The sequence below is a fragment of the Schistocerca cancellata genome, chromosome 3, assembly GCF_023864275.1.
Source record: "Schistocerca cancellata isolate TAMUIC-IGC-003103 chromosome 3, iqSchCanc2.1, whole genome shotgun sequence".
Classification (NCBI taxonomy): domain Eukaryota; kingdom Metazoa; phylum Arthropoda; class Insecta; order Orthoptera; family Acrididae; genus Schistocerca; species Schistocerca cancellata.
In genome coordinates, this window is record NC_064628.1 from 16,898,431 (window position 1) to 16,912,265 (window position 13,835).

At 42.9% G+C, this 13,835-nt stretch overlaps 1 protein-coding gene across 1 annotated transcript in view; it reads right to left on the reverse strand.

The window, feature by feature from the left end:
- Positions 1-13,835, reverse strand: part of LOC126175362 (dipeptidase 1-like) — a 761,174-nt gene that overhangs the window by 632,605 nt on the left and 114,734 nt on the right. The gene's annotated exons all lie outside the window — the stretch shown is intronic.

Consider the following 13,835-nt stretch of genomic DNA (forward strand, 5'->3'; position numbering starts at 1 on the left):
CCTGAAAGGATTTAGGGAAATCACGGAAAACCTAAGTCGGAATGCCTGGAGACGGGATTGAACCGTCTGCTGCTTTAGGGACGTAAACAGTTCTGAGAATTTCTCTGGACCTTATCTCCGTGGAGGCCTCACTTCCACCAACCGGAAAAGTATAACTGCTGTCCTTGTTGAAGTGGTCCTCGCACATTATAATTTATGCAACCTCCTTAATAACAAAATGTCGGTACGTAGATGTTTGGGACAAAATTTTTGTTTAGCAAAAGAAAACTTTGCGTTTATTCGTGAGACTCTAGTCAGCACGTCCTAATTCCTTCAATTCTCTATTTTTAATGCCCGGTTGACGACCTGCAGAGCCGTCAGAAGCGATATGGATGGCCTGGCGTGCAGCATTTGGGAAGGATATTGTAAATCTCAGGAAGAGACTGTCCTAAGCAGAACACAGAAGTCGGATAGTTGAAAAACAGATCTTATTCACCGTCTTCCCAAGAACGTGCCTGGTTTATTACATCCTACAGCGAAAAGTGCGTGGAAGCGAGCTGTCGATATAGAGATGGAGGAGGAGGAGGATATTAGTGTTTAACGTCCCGTCAACAACGAGGTCATTAGAGACGGAGCGCAAGCTCGGGTGAGGGAAGGATGGGGAAGGAAATCGGCCGTGCCCTTTCAAAGGAACCATCCCGGCATTTGCCTGAAGCGATTTAGGGAAATCACGGAAAACCTAAATCAGGATGGCCGGAGACGGGATTGAACCGTCGTCCTCCCGAATGCGAGTCCAGTGATATAGAGATGAAACAGACACATTCGCCGACTTTCGTACGCTCTTAAAGCAGTGGTGGTGCCTCCAGCACAAAGTCTGAGACCATCTATGATAGCAAAACGACGTAGGTTGACCAATCACAAGCTATATAAGTCCACCACAGCTGCGGTCGCGACATTCAGCTACTCACGACGAAGTCGATGATGGTAATCGTCGAAAGTTCGAGGTTTTACTAAGAAATGACGTTGCAAGAAGACAGAGAAGATTTTATTCAAGACTTTCCTCGCGAAAAAACTCCGTTCTCATACTCCATGACAATTTTAGGATCAGCAAAAATGAGAAAAATCAATTCTACCAACATTCTTGCAGTTCTTAAGGAAACCAGCAACGGTCTGATCAATGTAAAGATTGTCGCAGTATAAAGACTTCCAAGGTACTCCTTGTGGTTACTGGAATTAGTATGGATGCAAGCTAAATTTTCTTTACTGTGACGACAAAAGTGTTGATGCTCGACTTAATACGGAGGCTGCATCCTCTTTCGTTTGACGAAGCTCACGGCCTCCGATTGAAAGCAACGAACTAGGACTACTTTCTTCCGAGAGCGTTTTCGCGGCATTCTCCACGCTGATATAACTTGTCATCCGTACAAGCTACACACCGTGTAAGGACAAGACGTGTACGATTACGTGCTACGATTAGCTTTTCCTCCACAAATGAAGGTAGCCCTCAAAGAAAGGCTCACTTTTTAATCGTCGTTAACAGAGTAGATCTCTCCTCTTAGAATATCGATTCCCGTCAATACCACAAACGTCTTTCCATACCCATGTGAGCTGAAATAGTAGTCAATGCCCGTCGAAGAACTACACCTGTAATCAACAGCTAGTAATACACAGAGAATGCTTCGGAGCACAACAACTACGGCTACGATGTGTTACCTGTCACGGATAATCAGAACCCGTGTTGCGCATGTGCTGTGGACACAGTCCAAATAATAGCTCGGAGAGTATTAGAGATGTAAAGCCTATATATGTAGTACCTTCGGAAGGTACATTCGTGAGGAACATACGATTTTGCACTTCGTAAGGCATTTTTGCAATACTTTCCTCATAAAACTGCTAACTAAGCATTTTACTCAACATATTAACTTACTCATTGCTCTTATTTCTTCTTCCTTTCATTCTTTTTCCACTTGGATTATTTGTATATGTGAATTTAATTATTTTTATTTATGTATCATGATGTTGAAACATTTTAAAATGTCGATCTGTGGGTTGAAAATCAAAAGACCTAATAATATGTGTATATTGACTGTGCAGTCGTGTCAAGAACGTATTTTTCGATAGAAGATGTACATCTTTTTTTTATGACAATCATCATACAAACATTCAAAACATAAATTCTTATTGGGGATAAAATAACACCTATTATGGTTTGAGCTAAAGCAGGGATTATAAGTACAACGATATTCAAGCAAAATGAGAAATAGAGACAATGAATACAATAACATGAATGGACATGTAAAGTAGTAAAATGGAAGAAATTAAATTGAAGCTAACACATTACAATAACCAGAATCGTATCAACAAAGAATCCAAGTGGAAAAAGACTGATACGAAGAGAAGTGAGAACCAATGATGTATCTCATACGACGACTAATATTACGTGGGAAAGGAATAGAAAAAATTACAATTAAACCAATTATATTTATACAGTTTTAGAAATTTGAGCTCGTGACTAGATTCGGGCCCACAACATTTGCATGTGAAGTTAGTACCTTAATCATAACACAGTGCAACGAGTCTGTACATTGATGCTATTTTTCATAGATACAAAGCACTGCATGAAATTCTGAATATTTTTGGCGATTACTTGCAAAGTAGGTCCCACCAATGTGAACGGCTGGAGGGTGTGATTTGTTGGACCTCAACCTACATCACTATATCCGATCCCACCGCTGGGGACTTGTCCTTGTAATAATCTAACTTTACGTTCTGTATTGTTTCTTAGCTGTTACAGTTGTGTTCCTCAGTCGTAAGAACGGATTGATGCAGCTCTCCACAGTAATCTGCCCCGTGTAAGCATCTCCATCTCAGCATAACTGCCAACTACAAGAATTATTTAGATCTGTTTACTGTATTCGAGCTTCGGTCTCCCTCTACAGCTTTCCTGTTTCCCCACCCCTCCACCCCTCCCCTGTTTCCACCCGTACAAATAACCTCAGAAAAAAGTTCCTAACACTTAAATCTACAATAGATGTTAACATATTCTTTTTTTTTCAGAAATTTATTTCTTGCAGTAGGTAGTCTGAATTTTGTACTGTTTCTACTTCAGCCATCAGCCACCTCCTGCTTTTAGAGTTTTATTTCCTAAGCTAACACCCTAAGTATCACTTGACTTAATTTGACTACAGTCCATGACATTTGTTTTACATTGGTTGATGTTCATCTTACACCCACTTTTATAGACACTATCAATTACGTTCGATTTGTGTTTTAAGTCCCAAAACCACTATCTCACCGACAAACCGTAAATATTTTATTTTTTCTCCTTGAACTTTAATTTCTTTTGCAAGTTTCCCCTTGGTTCCCCTCATTGCTTTGCCAATGCACATACTGAAGGGTACTGCCGACAGACTACAACCCCGTCCCACACCATTGTCAATGAAAGCTTCGCTTTCATATCCTTAGATTCTTGCGACTGGGGTCTGATTATTGTACAAGTTGTAGATAACTTTCCGTTCCCTGTATTTGACACATGTTAGATTCAGCATTTCAAAGAGAGTATTCCAGTCAACATTATCAAAAGCTTTCCCTAGATTACAAATGGTTTAGACTTTCGTCAGTCTATCTTCTAATATAAGTCGTTGGCTCAATATGCATCAAGTGCTCCTACATTCCTCCGGTACGTAAACAGAACTTCCCCGAGATTGGCTTCTACCAGTTTTTTTTCCATTCTCTCATAAATAATTCCTGTCATTATTTTACGACCATAGCTTACTAAACGGAGAGTCGGTAATTTTCACACACGTCAGCACCTGCCAACTTTAAAATATAAATTGTAATATTCGTCCTCAAGTTTACGTTATTTCGTTTGTCTCATATACAGTAGCGCTCGAAAGTACACTCCTGGAAATGGAAAAAAGAACACATTGACACCGGTGTGTCAGACCCACCATACTTGCTCCGGACACTGCGAGAGGGCTGTACAAGCAATGATCACACGCACGGCACAGCGGACACACCAGGAACCGCGGTGTTGGCCGTCGAATGGCGCTAGCTGCGCAGCATTTGTGCACCGCCGCCGTCAGTGTCAGCCAGTTTGCCGTGGCATACGGAGCTCCATCGCAGTCTTTAACACTGGTAGCATGCCGCGAGAGCGTGGACGTGAACCGTATGTGCAGTTGACGGACTTTGAGCGAGGGCGTATAGTGAGCATGCGGGAGGCCGGGTGGGCGTACCGCCGAATTGCTCAACACGTGGGGCGTGAGGTCTCCACAGTACATCGATGTTGTCGCCAGTGGTCGGCGGAAGGTGCACGTGCCCGTCGACCTGGGACCGGACCGCAGCGACGCACGGATGCACGCCAAGACCGTAGGATCCTACGCAGTGCCGTAGGAGACCGCACCGCCACTTCCCAGCAAATTAGGGACACTGTTGCTCCTGGGGTATCGGCGAGGACCATTCGCAACCGTCTCCATGAAGCTGGGCTACGGTCCCGCACACGGTTAGGCCGTCTTCCGCTCACGCCCCAACATCGTGCAGCCCGCCTCCAGTGGTGTCGCGACAGGCGTGAATGGAGGGACGAATGGAGACGTGTCGTCTTCAGCGATGAGAGTCGCTTCTGCCTTGGTGCCAATGATGGTCGTATGCGTGTTTGGCGCCGTGCAGGTGAGCGCCACAATCAGGACTGCATACGACCGAGGCACACAGGGCCAACACCCGGCATCATGGTGTGGGGAGCGATCTCCTACACTGGCCGTACACCACTGGTGATCGTCGAGGGGACACTGAATAGTGCACGGTACATCCAAACCGTCATCGAACCCATCGTTCTACCATTCCTAGACCGGCAAGGGAACTTGCTGTTCCAACAGGACAATGCACGTCCGCATGTATCCCGTGCCACCCAACGTGCTCTAGAAGGTGTAAGTCAACTACCCTGGCCAGCAAGGTCTCCGGATCTGTCCCCCATTGAGCATGTTTGGGACTGGATGAAGCGTCGTCGCACGCGGTCTGCACGTCCAGCACGGACGCTGGTCCAACTGAGGCGCCAGGTGGAAATGGCATGGCAAGCCGTTCCACAGGACTACATCCAGCATCTCTACGATCGTCTCCATGGGAGAATAGCAGCCTGCATTGCTGCGAAAGGTGGATATACACTGTACTAGTGCCGACATTGTGCATGCTCTGTTGCCTGTGTCTATGTGCCTGTGGTTCTGTCAGTGTGATCATGTGATGTATCTGACCCCAGGAATGTGTCAATAAAGTTTCCCCTTCCTGGGACAATGAATTCACGGTGTTGTTATTTCAATTTCCAGGAGTGTATTTTGTAGTTGCGGTGTTACGTTGTCAGTACTGCTGGCATGTACTCACAACAATGCAAAGCATATGACTGTGTAACTCCATCAAGAGCTTCACCACTGTCGTTACGTATCCAGTAAACAAGCAGCGTCATACAATGACACTGTAAGAGTAAATTCCTTCAGCTCAATACTATTTTGTAATTTACTTTGATTGAACAATATCCATTAACCACTGGTACTTAGGGATTCAGACAGTGTTTGTTTATTTGTACAGACGACTTGAAGCCTGCCAAAAGAAAAGAATACCGGGCCGATGTGCGACAGGCCGTTTTGCATCCACTGAAGAAAGGCAATTCGCAGTCTAGCTTTACTAGAGGTTATGCCATAACGAAACAACTAATAAATGTGCAGAGTCGATGTCAAAAACTGGAATGGACAGTTTCCAATAAGCTAAGGTCAGGTCGCCCTGGGAAAACAACATGGAGGGAAGTCAGAATGATTTTATCAGTCAGCTGCTGATCCAGGAAAATCAGGTCGAGAAATGAAGAGGTAATCTGGAAAAGCATCACAGACTGAACATACATTTCTCCACCGTAAAAATTTGTCTCGTATCAGGTGATTTAAATGGTACAGAATCATCTCGTAAAGCACTCAGAAATTAAAAAAATAGTAAGGCCAGAATAAAAATTACAGAGAAACATAAAACTTGGAATGCTACAGGTTATGTCTGAGGTTTTATGGAGTGATGAAAGTAAATTTAATTTATCTTCTTCTGATGGTGTGCAGTATATACGTCAACCAAAAATCAAAGGTATAACAAAAAGTACTGGGTAGCGGCCGTCAGCTACGGCGGTGGCCGCGACATGGTCCTCTATGCCAAATAGAAAAAAAATGGATCTTTTCTTGTACATGATATTTCAGAAAAGAATACAGATTCACATGGGAGAAAGAGTAAGCCACTAAATGAATATTTCAGTAGGACAGCTTTTCATAACGTGTTTCAGGTCACTTGAAAAAAGAAATTATTTTCAGATAAAAAATCAAACTTGCGGAGTGGTCAAGCTAGAAAATGGCTCAAAATGCGATGTCACACCTCTGGGATGCACTGAATCGAAACGAAGAAACTCAAACACGGATCAGCTTGCTGCTCCCTTTTTGGACGTATCGTCAAAACTCCAGTATGACCTATGACAAAAGTTTTTGGATTCAATGTCAAATAGATTTACAACTGTGAAGCCATTCCGTCTTCAGAGAGAGCCTCTGACGGCACCAGTCTAGCCGTCCACGTCGACGCTGTGGCGCGAGCGGAAGGCAGACTGGAGACGCGTGCAGCCGTGGTGCCACTGTCAGCAGCCGGTTCGCTAAAGTTCGTACTGACACGGCTGGGCTCACAGGCCCTCGTATCTGTGCTGTGGCAGCCGTACGATCCGCCACTGCCGCCCTTGCAATACGACCATCGTAGCGGGCGTTTGGGGTGCGTGGACGTCCAGGTGCTAGCCCGCAGGTGCTCACGCAGCACGTTCAGCTTGTATGGCAGTTCTCCGAAAGGACCATCGCGACATTCAGAAGGCCACAATTCGACGCCTTTCAGACTCTCTTAATTTCTACATCCATACTCCGCAAGCCACCTGACGGTGTGTGGCAGAGGGTACCTTGAGTACCTCTATCGGTTCTCCCTTCTATTCCAGTCTCGTATTGTTCGTGGAAAGAAGGATTGTCGGTATGCCTCTGTGTGGGCTCTAATCTCTCTGATTTTATCCTCATGGTCTCTTCGCGAGATATACGTAGGAGGGAGCAATATACTGCTTGACTCTTCGGTGAAGGTATGTTCTCGAAACTTTGACAAAAGCCCGTACCGAGCTACTGAGCGTCTCTCCTGCAGAGTCTTCCACTGGAGTTTATCTATCATCTCCGTAACGCTTTCGCGATTACTAAATGATCCTGTAACGAAGCGCGCTGCTCTCCGTTGTATCTTCTCTATGTCTTGTATCAACCCTATCTGGTACGGATCTGACACTGCTGAGCAGTATTCAAGCAGTGGGCGAACAAGCGTACTGTAACCTACTTCCTTTGTCTTCGGATTGCATTTCCTTAGGATTCTTCCAATGAATCTCAGTCTGGCATCTGCTTTACCGACAATCAACATTATATGAGCATTCCATTTTAAATCACTCCTAATGCGTACTCCCAGATAATTTATGGTATTAACTGCTTCCAGTTGCTGACCTGCTATTTTGTAGCTAAATGATAAAGGATCTATCTTTCTGTGTATTCGCAGCACATTACACTTGTCTACATTGAGATTCAATTGCCATTCCCTGCACCATGCGTCAATTCGCTGCAGATCCTCCTGCATTTCAGTACAATTTTCCATTGTTACAACCTCTCGATACACCACAGCATCATCTGCAAAAAGCCTCAGTGAACTTCCGATGTCAACCACCAGGTCATTTATGTAGATTGTGAATAGCAACGGTCCTATGACACTCCCCTGCGGCACACGTGAAATCACTCTTACTTCGGAAGACTACTCTCCATTGAGAATGACATGCTGCGTCCTGTTATCTAGGAACTCCTCAATCCAATCACACAATTGGTCTGATAGTCCATATGCTCTTACTTTGTTCATTAAACGACTGTGGGGAACTGTATCGAACGCCTTGCTGAAGTCAAGAAACACGGCATCTACCTGTGAACCCGTGTCTATGGCCCTCTGAGTCTCGTGGACGAATAGCGCGAACTGGGTTTCACACGACTGTCTTTTTCGAAACCCATGCTGATTCCTACAGAGTAGATTTCTAGTCTCCAGAAAAGTCATTATTCTCGAACACAATACGTGTTCCAAAATTCTACAACTGATCGACGTTAGAGATATAGGTCTATAGTTCTGCACATCTGTTCGACGTACCTTCTTGAAAATGGTACAATGCACGAGTGCGCCTCCGCGCCGTGGCTTGCTTCACACCTTTGCGTTACACGGAGCCCTCCGGCTGTGGTTGTTCCCTACTGAAGGGCAGACACAGATGCTGGTGTGGTGACTATGCCAGTACGTTATGTGTTGACGGACGAAGCTGAAACCTTTATCAGTACATCTACTATCTCTCAAGTGCCGTCCTCGGCTCAAAGTTCCGAGTTTACTAATTTCTTTCCGGCAGTGCTCACGATCTTCATAAACTAAACTTACAATCCAACCCTATGGGGCATTTTCCGTTTCTTATAAGCAAATAATTCATTTATCCACATTTCAACAGAGTTGCCTTTAGTACATCAAGTGGAAATCTTCTCAAAGTCTTTTTGCAGTTCCTTACCATCCTCCAACGATGATACTTTTTTGTACACAAGAGCACAGTCGAGGAATAATTTTATATTGTTGTTGATCCTGTGTAATAAGTCGCTTGTATGTTCTGAGAATATTAGAGGACCTTCCATATTAGTTTAGTTTCTGTGGAACATTCGGCGTCTAGTATTACTCACTAGGTTTAATTAGTCTGATATTCCTCGAGCCTGTATCATTTCTTGGTTGTTCGACGATGTGCCGAAAGCCTTTTGGAATTATAGCTAAGTGGTGTCCACCTGTTTGTCTACATCTGTGGCTTACTAAGCGTCGTGTATGATCAAAGTAAGCTGTGTCTCACACGATTTGTTTTTCATCACCTTCTATTAATTCATCGAATGAAGCTTGTATTCCTCCAGGAATGTCACTGTTTTTGAGATTACAATATGCCTTAGAATCCTGCAAATCACAGACCTCAAAAGTATTTACGTATAACCTAGTACATCCACCCTTCTACTCTTTTTCTAAATAGAAGTGACCTGCACTGTTTTCCAGGTGTAAAAACTACCTAGAATTCTGTCAGGGTCTGATGCCTAGTTCGATTTAACTACTACTTACCGATTTTCATTCCCGGTGGTGCTAATATTAAGTCTCCCATATGTAAATCTGTGTGCGACGGGCAAAGTTTTTATGCGAAACTTAATATTTCTTCTTTCTGTCTGCTATCTTGAATTTCAACACCTGGCAGCTGAACTAGAGATGTGATGGAGCGTTTAGGCACATTTTTAACGTATGATCAGATCTATTTATATTTTTCGCCAGAATCTGACAATGAAAATTATTGAAGGACTCGCGCATGGTTCATCTCACGGATGTACATGTTGCTATTAACAGTTTCGCTTGTAGTCTCTTTTGTAAGTAGAGAGCAATATTACCTGTTATTGCAACATTCTACTAATGGTATCAACAAATCACGCTGGGCCTTTGCCGTCTTATTTCATGTATATTACCTTACATATCCTGATCGCAGTTTTCACATCTTTCAGCTTTAAGCACAATTGTATGCGTTTACTACGTTTGGACAGAACGTTCTCAGTTTGTCCTTTCTACAAAGTGATGGTGACTTGCCCTTAGTTCGACCAAACACGGTTACTCTCCTTACTATCTCCATGAACATTTTGCATTTGATGACCATTGTTCCCGTAATAACCCATGATCGATAATCTATAGGAAAGATCGAGGCAATTTGTAAATACATGGCACAAAATATTTTTTTTACGTGTGACTTTTCAGACTAGTTATTTAAGGTAGTTGTCAAAAAATATTATCAGTATTACTTCGCGAAACTGTTTTTCCTTATTTCAAATAACACAGTCAATACTAACAGGATGAAAGTCACCATCTACTGCTACTGTATGCTCAGGGTAATTTATGTGCTACTGCAATCAAGCTATCTTTGAATGCCTCTACGAACGATGTGTCTGAATCTTGTGGTCGGTAGAAAAATCAGATTGTTAATACGACACCGATTACTCTTGTCGATATTAGTTCGCTGCCAGGTTCATTTTAAATTTGGCAGACCTAATGCTTTTGCTTGTCACTATAAATACGAGTGTCACTCCAAAAGAAATGCACACTATTTTTGTAAAAATACAGTTTTCATTCTGCATGTGTGAAAGTTTTACAGTGTGCAGATACACCCTTCCCGCTTGTTTACAAACTTAGTTCAACCTGTTCCCGTGAGTGGCGCTGCCACAGCATGTCTTCAAGATGGCTGCTACACTTGACGTTCGTCAGAAGCAACGTGCTGTCATAGAATTCCTGTGCTGTGAAAGCGAGACAGTGGGAAACATCCACAAGAGGTTGAAAAAGATGTACGGAGATGCTGTTGTCGATCGCAGTACAGTTAGTCGGTGGGCCAGCGGGTTACGTGATGAAAGCGGGCACGGCAATATTGAGGATTGTCCTCGAAGCGGCAGGCCTCGTGCTGCACACACGCCAGACAATGTGCAGAGTATTAACGAATTGGTGACTGCTGACAGACGCATCACAGTGAACGAACTGTCACGCTATGTTGGGATATGGGAAGGAAGTGTTTGCAGAATACTGAAAGTGTTGACGTTAAAAAAGGTTTGTGCCAGGTGGGTTCCCTGGATGTTGACAGTGGCTCACAAAGAATCAAGAAAACCGTTATACAGCGAACTTTTGGAACAGTACCAGAATGGTGGAGATGAATTTCTTGGAATAATTGTGACAGGTGATGAAACATGGCTCCATCATTTTTCACCAGAGACGAAGAGGCAATCAATGGAGTAGCATCATGCAAATTCACCCAAGAAAAAAAAATTCAAAACCATACCTTCTGCTGGAAAAGTTATGGCTATGGTGTTTTTCGTTTCCGAAGGACTCCTGCTTGTGGACAACATGCCAAATGGAACCATCATAAATTCTGATGCATATGTGATGACACTGAATAAACTTCAAGCACGACTGAGTCGTGTTCGACCACATCGGCAAAAGCAGGATGCTCTGCTTTTGCATGTCAATGCACGGCTACATGTCAGTCAAAAACCATGGAAGCGATCACAAAACTCGGATGGACAACACTGAAACACCCACCTTACAGTCCTGACCTGGCTCCATGTGACTATCATCTCTTTGGGAAACTGAAAGACTCTCTTCGTGGAACAAGGTTTGAAGATGATGACTCCCTTGTACACGCTGCCAAACAGTGGCTCCAACAGGTTGGTCCAGAATTTTCCCGTGCGGGTATACAGGCGCTGGTTCCATGAAGGTGTAAGGCAGTTGAGAGGGATGGTAATTATTTGGAGAAATGAAAATATTGTTACTAAAGGATGTATCTACACACTGTAAAACTTTCAAACATGTAGAATAAAAGATAGATTAAAAAATAGTGTGCATTTCTTTTGGAGTGACCCACGTACTTCTCCTCCTGGAGAGTCTAATGCTTCTGACATACTGCACGTCCTGCAAGTTGTCCAAAATATCTCCACTCTTCCTCTGGGTCTTAGCTGGGCTCTTAGCTCCCAGTATTAATGTTACACTTAAATGAAATGCTATCGAATGCCAGGTATGGTCAGCGTAGTGTAGACATTGATTAAAAAGACTTTTTTTTCGACACTCCTTGTAGCACAGGATCTGTGATGGGAATTCAAGCGGTTGTATCAACAGCTTGTTGCAGCTGGTTGTAAGCACCCAATGAGAGAGCAGGAACCATATCATATATTTTGTAGCAATAAGTTGAAGCAATTGTGCGAAATCTCATGAGTATATAACAAGGAAATACACAATGAATTTGGAAATACGAGTACATCGGCCTTAGTATGAAACGTTCCAAAGATATTTTCCGCAACGAACATACAAGTGACAGCCAGAATCATCATTGTAACTGTTCACAAATCACGGCTGAGTATCTCCTCACGACATCAGATTCGTTGGATTCATCACCCCGCAACGGAACTTTCATCTTTTAATCTAGCCTAAACATCCAGATTGTTTGAAAGTCAGCTTGTTAGTACAAACTCCACTGCTGGAAAATAGTTCCTTGTGATACCAAATTGGTTGTTTTCACCATCTCAAAATGAAACACCTCCTCTCTAGGCTTACAGAAATACAGATCAGTCCGTCAATATAAACTTCTTTCCGAAAAAAAGTCGGATGTGTGCCGACAAAAATTTAAAGAAGCCATTTCCGTCCAAATGTGGCTACGAATAATCTGCAAAGAATATCAAACGTCTTTGACCTCGGCATTGAAAATACATCGCAGTTCTCTCACCTCTCATTGGTTACCTAAAAGCATTGTCACATTAGCTACGAGGTGAACCACAAGTGTTTACAACCTACGCATCGCGGAGTAAAGCCGTCCACATTGGCACTGCTCCTTCATCTGCACTTGTTAGGTAGTCTGAAATACTTGCCATCACTTTTGACCAGTGTCGTAGCGATAATGGCTGATATGATATCACTCCTTTGTGTACATTTCAAACTGAATTCCTTTTTATAATTTTTCATTACAATAGATTAACGCTTCAGTTATTAATATGTTGACACGTTGTATAATTTCATCTGATATAAGCTCTAATATACCATAAAGACATATTAGAGCAATTCTATTGGAAGAAAACTGGTATTTTGCAAAACTGAATGGACGTTTATTTTAAATGTTTTTTGTGTATCAACATAGTAGCAGCGTAATCCTTTTCCCGTTTCTAGCATTCTCAGCGACAGTTTCAAGGTAACTGGGTAATGTGTCTCCGAGTCCGTGTTTCCTCACAAAATCAGTCACTGCGCCGAAATTGGCAGTAACTGTTAATTGGGTAACCCCTCTGGCGGAAACGGGTAACCTTAGGGACGAGGGACGAGCAGCTGGTCAGCGAGCATCCCGACTAAAGGACACCAGAGAGAGAACACACACAAACACACACACACACACGCCGTTCCAGGGAAGGTATACGCATTGCGTGAGAATATTGTAGAAGCTATTATGTATTCCGCAAGTGGCTTAAAGAGTTGTTTGAATGCGGAACTCTGCAGGATTTGTACTAAAGTAATTTATGAAGTACTCTTGTGCTAATTTCAAGTGTTTTTGATCTCAAATTTTAAAGAGGCCTTTCAGGCAAACTGTAGATTGAACATCTTAGCTATTATTATTTGTGTTTCGATGCTGGTTCAGTATTCTAGAAAGTTTAATGAGTCAGTTAAGAGATTCTGATAGACGGCTTTGTTTCACTGACCATATCTGTGTGGTCTGATCCTGTCCATTATCTGCCGTAATCTGGTCGCTTATAGAGCCGATGAGTGACATACTCGTAGAAGAATTCACCGTGACGTGTACGTCTTTCCTATACAATCTTTTGTGTGGGAGTAACTCGCAAACCGTGGCTGTTTTTGTTCTTTTCTGTGTGATGATCGACGAGTTGGAGTCCCACAAGCAGTAAATTATGACTTTGTTTTTATAAAACAGATCTGATGATGGTCATTATAGACCAAAACCGGTAATCTGTTAATAAAATCTGTGTGACTATAGACGTAAATTAAAGGAAACTTACAGTTGGAGTGTCTTTTACATGTGCTCCACAATATACGAGTGCTTTCCTAGTAGATGCTTTGTAGATGATGTAGAACAGATTTTGCTTGCTACTGTTGTATAAATTGCTCGATTAACTAATGAATTTCTGGATGTTTCTTTGTGTAATGAGTCACATGTCGGAGTCTCAGTTAGATGTCCTTCACAACAATTTAGTGATTTCATCTGTCCTTTA